General features: G+C 36.6%; 1 long non-coding RNA gene across 1 annotated transcript in view; it reads right to left on the bottom strand.

Annotated features, from left to right (window-relative positions):
- Window positions 1–21,346, bottom strand: part of LOC121139855 — a 47,653-nt gene extending 26,307 nt beyond the window's left edge. The window contains exons 1-2 of the long non-coding RNA XR_005876692.1: window positions 21,254–21,346; window positions 19,224–19,382 (exon numbers count right to left, since the gene is read on the bottom strand). This is a non-coding gene — a long non-coding RNA (uncharacterized LOC121139855). The remainder of the gene's footprint in view (window positions 1–19,223; window positions 19,383–21,253) is intronic.
- Window positions 21,347–22,446: the final 1,100 nt, after the last annotated feature.

Raw genomic sequence — 22,446 nt, 5'->3', positions numbered from 1 at the left:
CATTTGAAAGAAAGTTCAGGAATAATAATTAAAATAAAGAGGATGGCTAAGTTTGATCAAGACAATAGGATAAGATACAAAGAAACCTGGGATATAATGTGCAATACTGGGAAACAAAAAATAATTAATGTAGCCATTATCAAATACAAGTGATTATTTTGCCTCCCGGGGGACATTTAGAAATTTCAAGAAACATTACTTGACACAACTGGAAGAAGTTACTACTACCATCTAGTGGGTAGAAGCTAGGAATGTTGCTAAACAACACACATTGCACAGAATCATTCCCCATGACAGCAAAATTCTGGTTTAAGATATCACTAACACAGAGAGTTAGAAACTCAAATGTTGAGGGAAAAAAACAGAAAAGTTAGAAATAACAATACCCACAGAACATAATCAGTAGCTAGATGTTGACCCTTAAAACCCTAAGCTCCTAAGCAAAGAGAAGCAGCAAGCATTTAAGTGGTTGATTCTAGGACACTAAAAATCTGGTAAGTATCCCTGGTGAATTTTACGTTTCTAGAAAACAAGGGAGTGCTAACATAGAAGCATACAGGCATATTGATGGGATATGTCAAATGGATTATATAAGCCTATTAGCAGATTTCTTAATGGTCAAAATTGGAAGAATTTTAGTAAAGCAATAATGTGCATATTAAATTAGGTTACAATATGAATTGTCTTTGGAGGGTGGAGTCAGTATTCAAATTGAACCTGTGCCCTCGTGTATGTTAGATAAATGCTCTACCACTGAGCTATAGCACTAGCCTTAGAGTTGTTTCATTACCAGAATTACACAGACAAATTCTTTTTAATCTGTATATATATTTATTTTCTAACATGTGCATGGCATGGCATATGTGCAGAGGCCAGACATCTTTGTGGGCCAGTTCTCTTGTTCTCCCTTTCTGTGCATCCTGACCATCAAACTCCGTTTGCCAGGCTCATAGGGCAAGCGCTTTTCCAAGTGAACCATCTCACAGACAACACAGGCTAATCTTGAAGAATAGTGTCTTTAGTTCATGGATTGGGAGACTGAAAGTCTAAAAAGCATCATGCAGATTTCAAGAAGAGCTTCCTAGGGCTGTGTCACCTCATGGTGAAAGGCAATGTTGGGAGCTTATCTGGAAGGAAGAGATTTCTCAAAGCAAGATGCCAGAGGAAGAGACTGGGGAGATTAAGTGGAGCAAAGCCAAGGCTTTTGTAATAATCCCTTTGAAAGGTTGAACAAGGAGTTCCATGGGGACTACCTTAATCTCTGAAGACAACATCCTTAGCAGCTTAAGGACCTCCCACTTGGTACCACATCTAGAGGTCCACAAGGTCACAGAAAGTCCCCATACTAAGAACTAGGCACCCAAAACATGAACTAGTAGTGAATACACTTACATAACTCCAAAATAGAATAATGCCCACGATTCTAAACTGATATAAGTAAATGACTTAGTAAATAGGGAAGAGTCAAGAACCCAGTGCCAAAGAGCTTCAAATATGTTACGTATGTGCCCCATGCAAAAAGAAGTAAGAGTACCTTCTGGTTCCTCCCATCTGGCTTGTGCTATATTGAGGGCCTTCCTTCAAAACAGAACTATATGAAAAGATAGATAAATAAATAAATAATATACAACTAACTTGTCACAGTCAAGTGGAGCATAAGGATACATGACAAATTTCAATGTGAGAACCCAGAAAGAAAAAAAGCACCAGGTAAAATCAAGAAAACCTAAATCAGTTAAAAATCTGCTAGTATTATTTTATCACTTGTAACTAATGAGCCATTCCATTGTAAATTCTTTAAAATGGGAAGAAATTAGGTAAATGGAAATTATCTGTGTTGTCTGCACAATTTCTCCATAAACATAAAGCTATTGTAAAATACTTTCTGAATTTTACTTTTTAGAGATAATTATAGTAAATCTACTAGCAATAAGGAAGGTAGTGAGGCATCAAGGAAGGGGAATGAGTAAACTATGTGAATTAAAGACAGAACAGAAAGTACTTCATGAAGTTCATACTAGAGACATTCAACACATGATAGCTATAGACTATTGGTTTAAATAGTTTAGTTATGAATAAAATAAAACTACAAAGGCTATAACTAGAAAGAAAACTTGGATATATATCCATCTTCTCTCTTCTTTTAGGTAACAGCAAACCCAGCCTGTGTGATGGAGGGTGTCTTGATATGCTAACTGATGTGGAGAAACAGCCTGTAGTAGGTGACAACATTGCCTGGGTTTGAATCCTGGACTGTGTAAGAATGGAGAAGGTGAACTATGTTTTAAGCATGCATGCATTCATCCTCTCTGTGCCCCTTACAGTGAATGTGACTAACTGCTTCAGGTTCCTGCTGTCTTGACTTTCATCAATTGAATATGCTATTTCTTATTCACCAATTAAAGGACAGCGTGTTTGAGCCAAGCGAGCATTTATAAATACAGTTTTTTAAATGTCTATGCGCAGGTTTTTGTAGGACCACAAGTTTGAAACTCATTTATGTAAACACTGGAGGCACCACTGTTAGATTTCAGGATAAGAAATACTTAATCCAGTAACAAACTATCAAAGTGTCTTCCCAAATGATTGCCATTTTGCACACCCACCTACACCGAATGACTCAGCTCCCACCACTCAAAAATTTAATCAATATTAAATGATATCAGTGTTATAGAATCTGGAATTCCACCAATTGTGTGTGATATTTCATTGTTCTTTTAATTTTAGTTTATAATTTTAAATTCTATATGGCAGGCACCAACTTTTCATAATCGTATGTGTATATTTTCCTTCATGAGGGGCAGTTAAGGTCCCTGCTATCCCTGCTCTGCTCCCATCTTTGTTCTGGCACTGAAGACTAAACCTTGTCTTTGTACATAGTACATTAATAGTCCACCAATGAACTATACACTCACTGATTTCAAGACTCAGTTTTTAATCCATTTATTTTGTTTCCAGATTGTTGAGTTTGAACAGTTACTTATATGTTCCAAGTGTTTCTTTTTCTGAAAAATCTTTTTAAACAGTTTCCCAATCAGTATACTATCTTGCAGTTACTGAGAAATTGGATTAATGTGTTTCATATTGTATTATATGTACTTTTCTGTCTTCTGTGCGTCAATGCATCATTTAAAGGTTCCATTTTCCCTCATCATTTAAAGGATCCATTTTGCCTCCTTTCAGTCATCCATTCTTTATGCCCACTTTTTAGTGGGTAATAAATTTGTATGAGCAGTGTGACAGCCTCATAATAATAAATGATCCTAGCCTCTATATCGCATACTAGGGAATATATATATATATATAATATGTATCTGTAAAGATATTTACAAATATCTCTATAAGTATCATCATATCCATTTGAATGGATTTTGAATGTGTTTTACTATTATTTTGAACAAATGTTGCATTCATCGTATTCAATGCTCTTTGAACTTCCTTCATCTGTGGTTTAGTGTTTGATATTAATTTGGAAACTTTTCTGCCATTATTATTACAAATGTCTCTTCTGTTCTTTTCTTTCTTCCCCATCTCATATTTCCAATATGTACATGTTGTACTTTTTTAGTTCCATGCTCTTTAATATTCTATTTTCTTTTTCCTTTTAGTTACTTCCCCTTTATTTTCAATGTTGGGATATTTCTGTTGTGATGTCCTTAAACATACACTGCTTGTGTTAGCTGTGCCCAGTTCAAGCTATTAAGAAACCAGACAAAAGTGTTCTTCATTCAGTTTTTGTTTTGTACCTCTCTCGTTTTTTACTTTTTCTTGAAGTTTCTGTCTCTACACTAACATGGCATGTCTCTGCTTACACATAGGCTGCTTTGTCTAGTAGGGCTATCTGTAAATAAATCATAACCATTTTTTGTTCTCAGTGGTGCCTAACTTTAGTCCCAGCACTGGGGAAAAGAATGAAGGAGGATTGTGATTTCAAGAACAGTACTGAGCGACCACCTTAAATGTTTAAAATCTTAGTCTGGTGATTATAAAATACCTACCTTACTTAAGTCTGCTTCTGATGCTTGTGACACTTCCTCAACTATGTCTTTTGACTTTTTTATTTGTCTTTTATTTTTGTTGGAAGGCTAGCATGATATACTAGACAAATGGAGCTGCTCTAAAGAGCATTTCAATTCCGTTGTAATAAAATTGGGAAAGGAGAAATATTCTACGACCTAGGATTTGACTGCATCTATTAAGCATCTTGTCCCTGTACCTCATGAACTACTCAAGTCCTTCTCCAGTCTCCAGTGTCTGTTTTATTGAAGCAAAAATATGTAATCCCCTTTCTCTGCATGTTGAGCTCTATTTATCTGGTGCTTACAAAGATTGTTTCCCTTCTCCCAAGGCTTAGGTTTTGGGATTATTTTTTTCTTGAAGTTGAGTTTTGCTATAAGAACGTAGTGTTCCTGCATATTTTAACATGATTACTTTCCTCTCCATCTGATGAGAACATCAAGGAGTTTTCTTTGATCTCCACTGTCTGAACATAGTTTGGCTTTCTGGCAGAAAAAAATGTAAAAAGTCTAAGCAGATACCTTCTATGAGTGCTATCCCTGAAGACTTTAACTCTCCCCGTTGAAATAAAAGGGTTTCAAATTTGGTGAATTGTGATTCCTTGTATCCACATTCTGCCTCTCCAATTTGAGGAGCAGCATTTATTCCTGTGATCTCTATTTTATAATGGAGCTAAATATTTGTGGATTCTTTCAGTTTTTTTAGTTTTTTACTTCTTATTTAGACAAAGTGGAGAGTCACAAAATTTTTAACATAGGTATAAGTAGGCTTAAAATACATGGGATTCCAATCCACTGTACATTACTGCTTCAAACCGGTTTTAAACTACTGATGGTGTAAAATCTTTATCTACGCATGATATTGACATTCTTGAGAGAGAAAGCAACGCTATCACCAACTCTAGCATTCAAGAAGCACAGTGTTAAACAATTCACAATTCCTTGGCACATCTTCTTATGTATTAAAGATAATTTGTGTTACTTAACAGTTCTTTTGTTAATAGAAAACACTGCTAACTTTTATGGTTTTGAGATAAAGTCTGGATGTATAGTCTTGCCTAACCTTGAGTGTGTGATCTTCCTGCCTCAGACTGCCAAGAACTGGACTTACAGGTATGTGTGTCACCAACATATGCCTCTCCGATGTTCACATGTTTTGACTGTTATGTAGAAAAAGCATGAAATTTCCTCAGCCTAGAGGTAGAGGGTCCAAGTTCCAACAGGCTTCTCTGCTGTTCAACAGGAATTGCCTGGGACTCAGCCATGTTTTTCTCATCTACAAATGTGTCTTTGCAACATGAAAATCATTTCAGAATTGATCCATTTGTATTGGGAAAAAGTCAGCAACTGCTTGGGTTTTGAGTGCTTATAGGAACTGATTTATTTTCCTTTAGATATCTAGATTCAATTATCCTTACCCCACTGGGCAAGATGATAGTTTAAGAAAGCAGTCTCCAAAAATAGGTCAACCTCCATATTGAGCTGTCTGCATCTCCACAGACTCTCCCAATGACTGTCTACCATGTATAGGAATGTGAATTACTGTGAATGCTTCCTTTTGAGCTAGACATGTTGCTCCTAATTCTTTTAGATGACCTGCAATATTAGCAAGTCTGGTCTTGAACAAAGATGGCGTAGGCAGCCTCTTGGTATTATTTCTGAGACAGTGGCAAGGAACCCTTTGCCAAAAATCTCTCTCTGACCTGTTCTCTGAAGCTTGAAATCATTTAATGAGGACTTTGCATTCTCTTTCTGAATTAGAGATAAAGATGATAAATCAGACACTCTTGAGAGAAAGAAGTGGACTCCCACGGCATTTGACTTCATTCCTAGTAATAGCATTCAACTATGTTACTTAATAATTCGTCTGTTAGCCCTTGTCTACCACCACAGGCTCTGAATTCCTTGAGGGCAGTGACTATGTCTCAGAATTTTTGTGAATGGTGGATAGAAAGCGAACAGTAAACAAAATAGCCCAGAAATGCATTTTTAAAATGAATAAATTTATGCTTATGATGAGGTCTAAAGAAATAAGAATAAGCCTTTTAAAATACCAGTGTAGGAAAAATATTATAGCTAAAAAAAACACCATGACATGATCTGTGGGTAGAATAAGGATGATCATGACTACACATTGCTCAGGACTGAAGACTGCCATCTCTTCCTGCTCACTTCCTTTTCAAAACATTATTTCTGCCACTCTTGATTTAAGAAAACTGGGAACCTTACCTAAATGTTTCATTTATAAAGAAACTAGAAAAACTTAGCTGAGTTTGCCCTTAAGGACTGGGCTTTGCTACTCTCTTAGAAAATTACCTCTCACTGCAGGAAGTGATTTGTAAAAACTACCCATTAAAGTTCAACCTCGGATGAAATGACAGTGTGTCCACATTCCAGGCTCATAATAGGGAAACTCAAACCCTGGCCAAGCTAGTTCGGTTTTTTTGTTCTATTTAGAATAAGATGCACATTATTAAAGCTCACTGATTATAAAACTCAGGCAGGTTGATGATGTTTTTACACAAACCAAGGCAAGTACATACAGGACATAGCATTTTCAGTTTTTAAAAATTTAGAAAATAGGGCTGGAGAGATGGCTCAGAGGTTAAGAGCATTGACTGCTCTTCCAGAGGTCCTGAGTTCAATTCCCAGCAACCACTTGGTGGCTCACAACCATCTACAATTCAATCTGGTGCATGTCCTCTTCTGGCATGTAGACAAACTGTATCTGTCATAAATAAATAAATTTTAAAAAAATTTAGAAAATACTCTGATAATTTTGTAATGTGCCATCAAGAACTTGTCATATATTAGGTTTTGCCCTCTTACTGGGCATTACATAGTAAAGGAAACCAATAATGTCTCAATCCATATGTGAGCTCCAGTTTTCCTGAACCTGCATTGAAAAGATGTGGTGAGGGATGGACAATGTGTCAGGAGTGTTTGTAGTTCACATTCACATGTTAATAAAAAAGTGATGAAATTTAGTTATTTTATCAAATAAGAGCTGTGACTGATCAACTTAATTTTGTCAGCAGGAAGGAAGCAGTCCAAAAGTGAAGAAGTCAGTCAGTGTGGAAAGCCACACAAATTTTAGTGAAAGTCTATTCTATACAAAGGAACCAGTTCCTTACTGTAACTTCAGTTCCTTATATTGTGTGCTGGAAGATTACCTTTTAATTGTGACCCTATATAAAACTCCTGGGAGACTTAACACAAATCAATTTAAATCTGTGTATCCCTTTCTTCGAATGCAAGGTAAAATTAATCATCCCTGATATTTTAATTTCATAAGATGATTTCAATAAAATTTATGTCAATAAGTAACCACAATAATATCAAACATTTAGACACATATTGTACGTCATTATATGTTCTAACACGCAGCGCTTTCAACACTTTGAAATTGGTGCTACTATTTTCAGTAAGTTTAATTAATTAAATCATAGTTAGTTCAGATATCCCAGCTCAGATAGAGTAAATAACTTGTTCTAGATCAGACACATAATTAGGTGGGATTCCAAGAAATATCTGTTCAATTCTAGACCCTTATGTATATGTAAAATTATATATGTTGCATCATGTGTTGGTATTAAGGAGTAATGCTTTGCTGTAAATAAGTTAATTATTTTCTGAAAATACAAGGGTGGTCTTTGTGGGGGAGAGGGGTATCAATTAGGATGACTTAGAGATGGGACTTTAAAAAAGCGAGCATTTATAAAATCAGAGATGATGAGGATGAGTATTTCAAGCCAGGACTGTGTTTATATTATTCACTACTATAACTTCAGTTCCTTATACATATCACAGAACAAAACAAGTATTCAATATATAGCTCTGAAATGACTTGATAAAAAAAACTTGGTCAAGACAGTAAGGGACAATTTAGACTGATAAGGATCAAGAAAAAGGAATGTGTCTGTTGGGAAGTGGAGCAAGCTACATAGGTCACAGGTAGACAAAAGAAGGTTGAAGCTATCTCTTGAGACATTTTTTCATTTACCTTAACCCTCATTTTACTCTCCAGTCTTGCAATCATAATAAGATAAAACAGTGAATTACAGTATATCATGCATACAATTTGCATGCAAACCAAATTAAGAAAGTTAGGGGCTTGGTCCCATGCATTGTGTCACATAGTACCTACACAACACACACAACACACACACACACACACACACACACACACGAATAAAATGAATAGCTTTTTAAATGCATGTGTCAATCAGAAAGATTTCTAGGACATCCAGCTCCTCTTTTACATGAAAGAGCTCAACATTAGTCATCTGACTAACTCAGCCTTTTGGTTGGACACTTAGGCCCTAATGTCCCACCCCAGTGACTTTTCTTCTTCACAACCAATGTATCTGTCAACAAATCCTGCTCAGTGTTAAGTAATAACATCTTTTGATGGCGATCTATTGGAAAATACATTCTAGCTATTCTTTTGTAGTTATGAGATATCATCTATATTAACTGTTCCACTGAAAGAGAAAGATGATAATTCATTAGGAGCCATTATTTACATAAAAATTAAAACCAGTACACCAAGGTCACTTATCCCCCATGCAATAAAGTAAGGAAATTATAAGAAATTCAAAGCGAGATATAGATGTAGTAAAATAAACTTCCTGTTTAGTGAATATTGAAACTATAATAACTTTAAGACTGGACAGAAACCAGTAAGTCCTCAGTGAAATTTGCCCTTCACTATCCTGTAACTCTAAGTTTTACTTCCCACTGCACTCTATCCTACTTTTCTTCCCAGCAAATCTGAGTCAGGAAATTCAGAAACACATCTGTTATAAGATATTGATGTTTGATGCTGGCAATGATGCTTACTAGTTTTCATAGGCAAGGTGCTTTTAACAGCACTTTATAATGTTATAAACAAGCTCTTATTTCATCGTGCAACGCTAGGTGATAGGCATGGGGAGAATCTCACATTTTAAACCTACAGAAATGGAAAGAAACTAACCTGACATTGCTCATTAAGCAACAGGGATTGTATTTGAAACCTGACAACCTAATTGTACCACCTGGCAGGTTACCTGAATCTTATGCTGAGGATAAAATAGAAACCTTTAGGTTGAATTTCAAGTAGGAGGCAAAGAGTTTAGCAGGACCTTGCTCATGTTGGATATGTGCTATCACAAAACTCTAAGGTGTGACCCCCATTTGGGCTTGAACTTTGAAATCAACCACGTTAATTTATTGGTTTTGCTGTGATCTGCCAAATCCATATATATATTTATGTGTGCATATGTGTATGTACACATAACCTGTATTGGTAAGGTTTGAGTTCATGTTGATTTACCAAGGCTTTGCAACCTAAAGTTACATCATACTGTATCCTCTCACATTTATAATTACATTTTCCTTGGTTTTGTTTTTCTAATTTTGATTCCCTGACTTTTTTCTAGTATAAGCTCACATTTAGACAGTGTATTGCCAACAGAAATAGACCATGCTGCAATGCCACTATGCAAGGAGTTGTCTGTAACTTTGTGGACAAAAATCACAATTACAGGAAATTTCCAATCCCACTAATAAGGAGTTGAGCTTACTACCAAGCTTACTGCCAACCCAGTCATGAAACCTTAGCCAACAGGCTCTGTCTTGGTTACAGACCAATTCATCTTCATCTTTTGTTAACCTGATTCATCCATAATCTGTGCCATAATTTTACTAGATTGGAGTTACTATACAAATTCCAAATAAATCTTTCTGTATGTGATAGATATTGGATCTTTGAAACAGAGTTTCTCTATGTCACAACCCCAGCTGCCCTGGAACTTGCTTTGTAGACCAAGTTGGCCTCGAACCTACGGAGATCTGCCTGCTTCTACCTTCCGAGTGCTGGGATTAAAGACATGCACCACTATGCCTGGTTCTGTATGTGATCATTGAGAATTGAAACTTTTAAAACAGATCTTACACATGGCTGGTATTCAAATTCTCTAAATTGCTATCTCTGGATAGCAAGTCCTAAGCTGTTTTGAAAGCAACTCAAGAGGGTCAGCCAGGCTTAGGAGTATAGATTTTCTCAAATGACTTCCAGAGCTCTGCTTTCCATTTACTAATACAATGGATTTTTGTTAATGGTCAAAAACCTAAAAGTGAGCTTCTTCCAGCATCTGCGTTCTTCAATGCGTTATATCCAAAACTGAATCTATTATCAAAGATTGCAAATAGTTTCTTCTCCACACACTGTGGTGATGGTGGGAATAGTCTCCATAAATGGCATTTCTTTAACTCTATCACTGACGTCCTTAAGAATGTTAGTAAGCGCCAGGCAGTGGTGGCACATGCCTTTAATCCCAGCACTCAGGAGGCAGAGGCAGGCGGATCACTGTGAGTTCCAGGCCAAGCTGGACCGACAGCCTCCAAAACAATACAGAGAAACCTTGTCTCTTAAAACCAAAAAAAAAAAAAAGAATGTTAGTAAGCATACTTCATTAATAGTTCTAAAAATACAGTGGACAAATGAGGATGAGAAATGGTGAGCTAAAGAAAAATTAGTTATAGAGTCATTCTCAAAGCTACTAATATGATGATATTCAAAGTAAATAAGAAAACATTTTGTATACAACATTTTAAAATTAGCTTGGTTTTATCAGTATGAATACATAAGTTTATCATTTTATTCATTTTAATGTAACATAATATTAACTCTAACCTTGTATCATTGTACAACAGATGTCTAGAACATCGGCATCTTGCCTGATTGAAAAGCTCTACACTGATCAGTAAATCACAATTTGTCCTGTTAGCCTGTGACAGCCAATGTTCTATCCAATCTAGTTTAGATTCCTCCCACAGTATTTATTTTCTTAACGTTTACTTCTTTTATTACTATTGCATGAGAATGTAGGTTCATGTGTGCCATGACATGTCTGTGAGGTCAGAAGGCAACATTGTGAAGTCAGGTTTGTCATTCCAGCTTTTTGTGGGGTCTGGAGATTGAACTTGGATCCATAGGCTTGTGCATGTGCACATGGAGCCACTTCTCTGAACAGTATTGGTCTTTTACGTTGAACTCATTTCCTTTAGCATTACGTCTTCTAGGCTCACCACCATGCAACATCAAACAAAATTTCCTTTTTAAGACTGAAAAACTGTTCCATTAGAATAGTTTCTTTATCCATGTAGCAGTAAATAGACCCTTCCTTCCTTCAACCTCTTAGCTAGCATAGATAATGATGGAGTGCACCTGAATTTACTAATATGTTTTTAACACCCTGATTTTACTTCTTTTGAATTCACACTCAAAAATGGAATTATATGTACACTTGGCTTTTAGTATTTTGGAGAGATGTCTTGCTCTTTTTTGTAATGATCACACTCTTTTGGGTTTTTGGCTCTGATACCAATTTAAATTAGAGCTCAAAGTTTCTAACAATTCTCTTAGAAAAAAGCTGTTAACATTTAAGGTAAGTAAGACTATCAAAAGATATAGTTTTAGATACATTATTATAGGGAATTTCGGGCTTTGACAAGAATTACAACTGATAAGCTGAGTGCTGCTTTGAAACGTGCCTCCCAAACATAAGGAATACTTTCTGTGGTTTTCTGTCAGACATGCTGCTGTAAGATGCTCACAACAACCTAGGAGAGGCATAATTTAATCACTTAAACAATACTCACAATAAAATCTTTTACCCAAGTTTCAGTTAAGATAAACACATTATTTTAATAATGAAATGACGAGGAACACATTTGTATTTAGGGCCTATTGCATCTTAAAGCTCTGTTTTTCGGCCTGTAGGAAGTACATGGACAAGGGTCATTATCCAAGTATCCATTGCCCACATAACAGACATTAAGATTATGTGAAGTGAAGCAAACGGCACACAACACAAATCTTTTGCTAGTAAACTACTTTAAAGTTAGTCCCTACTCAAATAGACTTTCTTGTTTGCTGGGTACCTGTGCTGGCTGTTTCTGACTGAATTGTGATAATGTCAAACAATATAATGAAAAGAAAACGAAGTGTAAAAGTGAAATTTCAAATTTGAAAACATTCAGTAGCTCAGGAAGTAGGCATGAGGTCCTGCATTCATTCTTTGGTACCTCAAAAAGAAATTGAGGGAAAAAATGAGCAAGAACTACACCAGGATAGACACAGCAGAAGGAAACTATCTGAACCAAAAGGGACCAATAGCAGTTCTTGTAAAAATTCACAAAGCCCTGGACATTTTCAGCTCTCTACATATTTTGGTCTGAGAATCGTAGCCTAGTATTGGTTTGTTTTAAATTTTATTTTCTTAAATTTTAGCTTCTAGCTACTGAAAATTGGAATATTTTCTCATTTTTATTTGAATTGGCTCATGTGTGTTATTACTAGTAAAACAGAACATGCCTTTATGCTACTTGAAGAATTGGTCAAACACCATATTGTCACAGTTATTTTAGGAAGAAATGGCTACACTTGGAGGCTTCCTTATTTCCTTCAGTTTACAAATATTCTAGACAGTTGTGTGCCAAATAAGCAGGGTAACAGTCCATTCCTTTTATCTCCCATTGCAGATGTGATGTTTGGCATAGTACTGAACCATTAGTTGGTGCACGTGCACGCGCGCACACACACACACACACACAATGAAATTACCTTGGATTCCTCCCCCCAAGAATCACATTTTTCCCCCAAGGAAGGGAAAGTAAAAAGAAGTCAAAACTTGATACTTGTTCTTCAAAGGAAGGGAAATGTGTATATATGTTGAGATTAAATGTAGTCACTATGAGCACTTTGTGGATGCCTCACATATAAAGATGGAATCAGTGGCCTCCAACTAAAGACATTACATCTGGGACTAAAGTACATAATTTGTTAGTTAAGACCAATATTATAGGTTAGGCACGGTGGTGCATGCTTCTCATCCTAGCACTCTGTAGCCAAAATCAGATGATCTCTGTAATTTAGAGGCTAGCCTGTTCTACATAGTGAGTTCTAGGCGAAATGGGGATACATAATGAGACACTGTCTAAAAAATTAACGTTGTATACATATGATCAGTATTGGAAACATTCTGAAGTTTATCATGTGGTTTGTATCTTAAGACAGTCATGTTTTTATAAATATGTTCTGTCCCTACAATCTCACTGCCAGAGAGTCTAGGAAACAGAACTTTCAACCAGTGACTGATGGAAGCAGAGACAGACACCCACAGCTAAATACTGAGCTGAACTCAGGGAACCCAGTGTCAGAGAGGGAGGACAGGTGAGCATAGAGGTCAAGACTGGGTTTGTTTAACCCATAGAAACCGCTGACTTGAACAAGGGGGGAGCTCTAGAACCCCAGACTGATGGCTGGGAATCCAGAATGGGGACTGATCGAGACCCCTGAACGTGGGTGTGAGTGAGGAGGCCTAGGCAATCTATGAGAACTTGGGTAGTAGATCAATATTTATCCCTGGCATACAAATGGACTTTGGGTGCCCATCCTACAATGAGAGATGCTCTCTCAGACTGGACTCTTGGGGGAGGCCCTAGGCCCTGTTCTGGATGAAATGGCAGACTATGGACACCCCCCATAGGAGTGGGATTGGGGAAAGGGGGTGGGGATTTGGTGGGAGGGTGTGGCAGGTGGAGAGGGAGAGGGAGACGGAAAGGGAGCTGGGATTGACATGTGAAGCAACCTTGTTTCTAATTTATATTTAAAAATAAAAAAAGACTTGAAAAAAAGAATGCACAAGACGGGGGGGGGGGGGGAATATTGCTGTCTCAATGTGCTAAGCTGTTTGCTATGATTCACTGTTTATATTATTGCTAATGGTGATTTAACTATTTTTCCTTTTTTTGATTAAATACATTTCCAAACACAGCTTTGCTAATTCATTTGTTTTCTTTTCTAAGACAAGGTTTCATGTAGTACAGACTAGGCTTAAAGACCTGATCCTCCTGCCTCAGCTTTCTGAGTGTAAGATTACAGATGTGACTATGATGTCTGGCTGACAATTGTTTATTTTAAGTTTATGATTATTTTGCTATCTATTTTATTATATATTTTTATTTGGGGACAGATTTTATACCTGAGTACTGTATTAACATCATTTGCAACCTTACCCCTCCCCTTTCCAAGTCACCTGTCTTCTCCTCTACTCCTTCTCAAATTCATGATATCTCCACCTTTAATTATTATTGTTACACATAAAGCCACCATGATAAAAATCTACTGTAGTATTCTTATGAAATGTCTGAAAGAACTTTTCTATCAGCAGGCTAAACATGGCTGATTGTAATATTTCCTTAAGATTTGCTTCCTTTGATGAGCGATCATGATTAAAAAAAAGTCTAGTAAGTGAATACTGCTAACATATTTACATCTACAAAGTATCGTTTCCTTCATTGATAAGCTTCTGAAGGCATGATCTAAACAACAGAAGAGGCCTGTTAAATTATCTTCCTTTTGTATTCAGCATGGAGGGCTTATCATTAGTAAATGATGCCTACACAAAAGGGAAATTAGACAAAATAATTCACATATTTTTCTCCATCATTGATACACATTAAAGAGGAAGATAATTTGATGATTAAAAATAAACAATGATCAAAATTGTTTCTGCCATCAATAAACACTTGATATCTTCCTTCATTAAATATGTAGGTTTTTGTGTGTACAGGTGTGTATATAAAACATTCTACTAAAAAGTCTAGTTCCTAATAATGAGATATATCTCAAAAGAAGAGTTGTTGCCTGGTATGACTAGGGACCTAGGTTCCATCGCCACCAAAAATAACTAAATGTCAGTTCTCAATTTTCCTTGTTTTCAAAGAAAAAGATTATCACTACACACTCTACTATACTTCCGAATCCTTTCAACCAAGGTACATATTCTTTCTTGCTACAACATCATTTAGTAAGTAACTGTTTACCTGCCATATGAAGCTGATATTTTGAAATGGTTTATAGACAAGATGGATGTAGTTGGTTGTTTTTTACTCTTTACTCTTTGGGGGTCCTGTCACCCAGCTCACAAATAAATACATGGAGTCTTATTCTTACTTATGAATGCCCAGCCTAAGCTTGGCTTGTATCTAGCCTGCCTTAACTTTAATTATCCCATCTATCTTTGGCCTCTGGGTTTTTGCCTTCCTATATGCCTTTCTTTACTTCTTATTCCATGGTTTGCTGTGTAGCTGAGTGACTGCCCCCCTGGAGTTCTCCTCTTCTTTTCTTGCTCCTTGACCTTCTCTTCCCAGATTTCTCCTTCTATTTATTCTCTCTGCCTGCCAGCCCTGCCTATCCTTTCTCCAATAGGCTGTTCAGCTCTTCATTAGACCAACTGGGTGTTTTAGACAGGCAAAGTAACACAGCTTCCCAGAGTTAAACAAACGTAACAAAAGAATGCAACACCTCTTTGCATCATTAAACAAATGTTCCACAGCATAGGCAAATGTAACACATCTTCAACTACTATTCCACAACAGATGGATATCTAGAAATGTACACATTTTCAACATTATTCAAAGTTCTTATGACAATCAGAACGTTCTTTATATTATCTCTTTCACAGGGTTTCCTAGTATCTGATATTTACATATATGTTTCATCTATGGAAAAACATCCTGGATTTGAAGCAAAGAGCATTAGAGTTATACCTCTTTCTAACTTTTCTGGGAAAATAAAACCCTAAGAGTAATATCTGTTTATCATGGCTCACACTGAAGAGAACTATTACTTATCAAGCGCATTTCCTGCAGTGCACTAGCTCCCACACCTTCCAGGCATAATTAGATAATTGGCCTCAGTCCAGTTGGAGCCACTTCCCTCTAACATGAAGGGTTCCTGGATTGTTGTGAAACATTAGGATGCAAAATCTTCTGACTGATCACCTTGAATATCTGTTCTCATCTTGTCCCGCTACTTACCAATTGTCAAAGCATCCACAAAACTTCAAGATAATGGTACTAGAAATCTGTGACCAAATACAGAGGTTGTATAAATTTCTTTTTGTGATGAAGCAGATGATATTTTGTCTCTCTAAAGTTCAGGTCTTTCAGCTCAAACTCTTTGAAATTCGAAAACAACAGAAATAAAATATACCAAAAATCCTTCTACTGATCTTAAACAAAGAAAACCCAAATGCTTCTCATTTTTCAGATTGTCCAAATTGTCAGGCTCAGTGTTAATTATCAGTACACAGTGCTTATCATTCTAGGTTGAATAGGAAATTGCAGGTAGTTCCTGAATCTCATTTAATTCTAAGTCTATATTTTAAAGCCCCTTAGGTAAGAGGTATTTATATATAATTGTTACTTTACATAGTCTGTGGTACAGTGTACTTTATATTATTATTGATTGCTTGAAAATAAAAGAATAAATTAATGGTTGTTTCAATGTGTACAAAATGCTTTGTGATTGATATAATGAAGATATCACAGTCAGAGCTTTAGTTCAGTTGACATGCACTTATAGTCTTGAAATTTTTCAGGGCTTGTGATGCTGCCTTTGGTTTTTGGTGATCATTTTGTTCTAGTTGTTAAATATTTTAATATATGTATTGATGTACAATGTCATTATTATTTGGAGGTAGGAAGAAAACTGCATTGTGGGTGGGGTTTGAAATAGATGTTTGCTTGTGGAATTGTGATTTTTCAGAAATACCAATAATGTCACTGTTCAAAGGTGAGAAACAAGAGAAGTCACAAGTGCACAGTCTAAAAATAGGCTACAGAAGCCTGACTTTGTCTCCAGCAAAGAGTTGTCAGACTGTTGACACTCATCGTGTACTCTAGATCACCTTAGATTGTTAACTCTCTTTTTGCCCATTAATCTACTCTCATGACTGTGTACGTTATGGTGCAATGTCAAATCTTGCCTGCTACCCCAGGAACCACTAAAAGTTCCATTTTGCAATAAACAAGACATAATGTCAGAAGAAAGGTGTGTGAAAAGATTTCTGGAGGTAGATCAGTATTGATGTTTTGCTGACTACATGAAATCAAATATATCTAGAGATTCTATTTGACCTTGAAATACATGTTTATAATACCAGATTCCTAAATATTTCTAGATCCCAAACAAATGCCATTTTAATCTCTCTTATGTTACTAACTTCTCTGAGACCAACACTGAGCCATCTCTCTAGCCCTTCTGATGCCATATTTTTCCATTCATTAGCAAATATATATTGATTACCCCACAAGAGTCAGATTATGTGGTTTTATATTGTTTATATATAGTAAAGGCACTGGAGATCAGAATATAAAGCTAGCAACAGCCATAGAAGCTGAGCCCTTTAACCGAGGTCTCGGGAGACAGAGGCAGATGGATCTCTGTGAGTTCAAGGCCACCCAGGGTGAAATGAGATTGAATCAATCTAAAACAGAAACAGAGCTCGCGCTTTTAATCCCAGCACTAGAGAGGTATATACGACAGGAGCAGGAATTCAGTATTCAGTCTTCTGGTAATTAGTCTTCAGCCCTATTGAGATCAAGATCTCCTCAGCTTTGATAGAGGTAAGAGCTCTCTGGTAGCTTGGCTGATTTGCTTCTTTGCTCTTCACCTTGAACACCAATATCTGTCTCTGGATTTTTATTATTCATGTTATAGGGTTATGTGCTGGGAATGTGAATGCACTTATTGATAAAATTAAATCTTTGCCATAAAGACTTCTCAACCTAGTAATCCGTGATTTCTCTGTAGAAGTATTTAAAAGATGGAGTTACTACATCTCCAAAATGAGCCTCTCCAATCTATTTTGTCTGTTTCTATCTATACAGCTCTTCCATTCTTACTGCTTTCTAATTCCATAATGTGAATTTTCTCTAAGGTTCAGACTTACATTACTTCTTTTTTCCTTTCTGCAGTCCCCCTTAAATGGCTCTATGATTTTAGCATGGATTTCTCCTCAGTTTCTTCACTCTACAATTCAATTACTATCCTAAGAGACCAACACACAATGGAAACAAAACTGCTCGTTAAAGGCACAAAACACTTAAGAAGAATCAGTTCTGGTATTTTTTCCTATAACACACCAGGAAAACTTTTGTTTAAAATAACTATTAACATATTTCAAAATAGCAAGTAAAGAATACAGAATAGCAAGAAATTCCTGATGTGTAAAAGTGATTGGTGTTTTAGGACAGGAAAATGTTTATAATACGCTGTAAATATAAAATGTCTTCAAAGGCTAATGTGTTGGAAAGTATATTCCCAACCTGTTCACACTATTAATAGATGATTTGATCATGAGAATACTAATATTGGCAATGAGCTCATACACTGATAAGCTCATACTGTATGTGATTTTAGGGGTGTGTCCTAGCAGAAAGTAGTAAGTCAATGGAGAACGCATTTGAAGGATTTACTTTGTCCTGACCTACCTTTTCTCTCTCTCCTTTGCCTCTCCTTTACCCTCTCACTCACCTCTTCCCTGATTCCTGGATGCCATAAAGTGAGATGCTTTCTTCTGTCACATCCCTTCCAACTCTTTTTTGTTTGTTTGTTTTTTAAGACAGGATTTCTCTGTATTGTTTTGGAGGCTGTCCTAGAACTCGCTTTGTAGACCAGGCTGGCCTTGAACTCACAGAGATCTGCCTGCCTCTGCCTCCGGACTGCTGGGATTAAAGGCGTGCGCCACCAACGTTCAGCACATCCCTTCCATCTTGATGCTCAACTTCACCATAGGCCCACAGTGATAGTATCAAAAGACCATGATTTCTCTGGGACGTTTTGTCATAGCAAGGGAAAGCTGACTAACACAGTTTGTTAGACAATTTGAATTTTTAGAAATTATATAAATTTACTAAATTATGATAATGTACCCTATAAAGATGTGCAAATTCTACATCTAATTTTAAATTTAAAAAGCAAAAACTAAAACTGGATAGTTTCATAGTATATGTTACCTCCCCAGTACAGTTAGGCTATCAAAAACAGACACATCTAACCCCAGTTAGAATGCCTACCATCAGGAAAATAAATGACTGGAGATATGATGCAGTGACTAAAGGTGCCTGCCACCAAACCTGAGGACAGAGGTTAATCCTCAGGACCCACATGGCAAAAGGAGAAACTCCAGTCCTGCACATGCTCCTTGGACCTCCACATGCTCACTATGACATGTGCCTCTCCCCACACAAATACATAAATAAATGTACTAGAGGTTTAATTTACGAATGCTTGAAAGGGTTCATTTTTGGTGTGGTTTGTTTTATTTTTATACAAGTGCTTTTCTACATGTATGCTTGTGGACCATGTACCTGGTAACTGCAGAGGACAGAGTGAGATGTCAGATACTCTGCAACTGGAGTTGTGGGTGGTTGTGAGCAACCATGTTAGCGCTGGGATTTGAACTTGGATCCTCTGGAAGAACAGCTAGTGTTCTTAACCGCTGAGTCATCTCTCCAACCCAAGGGTTCCTTTTAAAAAAGAAAGAGAAAACTCTGTACTTTCAGGTATCATTACTATATTTTGTTACTAAATAAGAGTAAAATGAATACGACTTTAATCACAACATTTTTGAGTCTACATATTGATGTCCAGGCCATCCAAGGCTACATTGTAACATATTGTCTGAAAAAAAAATCACACCTGAAAAACTAGCAATGGTCTCTTAGCCATGTCTGGTAGTGACTTTTCTAAAAACAAAACAAATACAAATTTAAAAAGGAATGACAACAAATCTAATCGTTGGTGGGAGTATAAACAACTGAAACCACCATGGAAATCAATGTGGAGTCATCTCAAAAAAAAAAAAAACTAAACAGAATTACTACATGATTTAGCTATACCACTCCAGGGAATATGTCCAAAGGATCCATAGCTTACCAAGGAGATATTTGCACATCCATGCTCATTTCTGTTCTAGTCACAAAGCTAGGAAATGGAATCATTTTAGATGTCCATTAATAGATGAATAGATAATAAAAGCATGGTACATATACACGATAGAATTTTACACAGCCCCAGAAACGAAATTTGCAGGGAAGTTGGTGATTATACTGAGGCTCATAAAGACAAATATCAAATGTAGCAAATTCTAGCTTCTAATTTTTAGGTGTGTGTGTTTATGTGGGTGTGATTATGTATAGATGCCAGAAAATTAGAGCATGAAAAAGGAGAAAAGAGGTTGTAAGGAAAGAGCTGGGGACTATAATAGAATACATGCTATATAAAATTGGATGGAGGAATACTGGGGCTGAAGGGTGCATCTGGGAATGGAGAGGCAGAGGTGGAGGGAGGAGAGTGGGGAGGGGATCAACCCAAACTATGTGTGTACATGCCCTAAAGAAACTATTTATTTGGAAACGTGTGTGTGTGTGTGTGTGTGTGTGTGTGTAATATTTTAAAAATCAGACTACTGTCAGTATGAACAAAAGAGTATCTCTCTTTCAAGACTCTTTTCTACATTTAAAATTTTAAGTAATAATGAGAACAATTCATTATGTACTATAGCCCACCATTATTATAAAATCTCATATGTTTAATATCATAGATACTTCATGATAACCTTATGGAATGGATACCATTATTACAAAAATTTTATGAAAATTGGAATACTAAAACTTTTACTCGAGTAGCCTATATGAAATCAATAGAAGGTAAATGAGGGAGAAAGACTTTAAATCCAAACATGCAAGGTGGAAATACAAATGACTAGTAAGCAAAACAGTAGAAATGAGAATATTTCAAAACTTAATGACCCACAATGATTCATTTTTCATTAGTCTATTCTGCTAAATGTCATGGCCATGATGTGTCAGTGGCTGGAGTTATAAAAACTGGAGACAGAAAATTATGGCCCTTGTTTTCTTTAACTGGTACTAGGTAAGATATCTAAATACTTCTTTATTGAACAAGGTTACTTACTATTAGTTCATCCATTCACTCATTTGTATACTACACATCTGCCAAATTATTCTTGTGAAACTAAATGTAAGCTCAATCTGTACTTTGTCATAGAGACAGAGAAACACACAATTGAAGATGTGGAAAGTCTTTTATGAATACTCCATCAGTGCTTTTGAGTTTTCAGGACCAATAACTTCTTTGGCACAGTAATCACTGTCTGTACTTGTACCTTTTGATCATGAGGGCATTAAAGTCTTTCTTCTCTGTGTCAATGCAAGTAGTGACACATGATCCTAACGAAGAACATGAAAACATTAGCCTTTTTTCTCATATGAACAAGAGAAGAAACACATTGAGTTTTATCCAATCTATTTGTATCACACACCCCTTCTGTACCAACAAAAGCCTCCCGGGAAGAGATCAGGGAGAACAAACATACCTTGAATCATCTGTCATGTCCAATGATGACAAATCAAATCAGCGACACTCCAAATGTCAAAGTATGCTCACAAAGAGACATCGTATCAGGGTTTTTTTTGCCTGCAGCAAAATAACAAACTAATTATATCATTTAGGTTTCCATTCAAGCTTTCCTTAAAATCACTCCAAACCCTTCTGTCATGTCCTTCTCATTCTATGTATCTTCTTTTTTCTCCTATCCCTATGGCCACTTGCCAAATTCAGAAGAACTTTTGTTCTTCAAAAGAAAATGTACTTTGATCATTTACTCACTAAAAACATTAAATCCAATCATATGCTACTCACTGGGCTAAGTGCTGGGAATTCAACTGATCGCAAAATCATGGCGTGCTTTCTTTAACTGGATCTTTTCTAACCAGTGACTCAGCAGAATACCAAAGATTGGGTGGTTTCAAGAAGAATTTCCTTTCCAGTGCTGGAGACTGGAAGTCCAAGATTCACTTGCCAGCATCGACCTGGGTAGATGGCTGAATGGTAGAGCCCTTACCAGGCATGTTTTAGGCTCTGGGTTCCATTCCTCTCACCAAAAAAGTACCAGGATGGTCAAGTTCTGGGGAATGATGAAAGGCCAGAACATGGGCTGGTTTACATGTTTTCCTCATTGTGTCCTAATAATGTAAAACGCGCCACAAAGCGTGTGAGTGCCTATATTTCTCCTTACAAGGGTACCAATCATGTCATAAATACCTCTAAATCCATGACCTAATTACTACGAAAACACCAACCCTCTAATAATAACACATTGGGAGTTAAAATGTCAACACCTGGATACTAGAGAGACACAAACAGCCAGTATTTAATAACTACCACCTCAGCACTCTACAGCCTTATCAGAAGATAAGCATCCTGTGTCTACTTTACCAATTCTTTATAAAGGTTTTCCTTCCAGTTTTTGTTTTTCATTTGTTTGTTGTTTCTGAGACCCGGAGATGCTGTTTCTTGACATGATCATCAGAGCTTAGTCCACATCAGCCAACTCCAGTTTTAATCTAGTCCTTTTGTTAGCACCCTCTCTCCTCTCTACAATATCCCATTCATCTGGTTTTTCTTCTTCTAACTCAACAGTGGGAGCTCCACTGCTCTGTATCCCCATTTCAGAAAGGAAAACAGAATCCATAGCTCTGCTTTTAGAAACATCTTGTCTTTACATTG

Source organism: Mesocricetus auratus, unplaced genomic scaffold (assembly GCF_017639785.1).
Source record: "Mesocricetus auratus isolate SY011 unplaced genomic scaffold, BCM_Maur_2.0 Super-Scaffold_100003, whole genome shotgun sequence".
Classification (NCBI taxonomy): Eukaryota; Metazoa; Chordata; class Mammalia; order Rodentia; family Cricetidae; genus Mesocricetus; species Mesocricetus auratus.
Note: the sequence above shows the minus strand (reverse complement) of the source record. Positions and strands in the feature narration are given on the sequence as shown.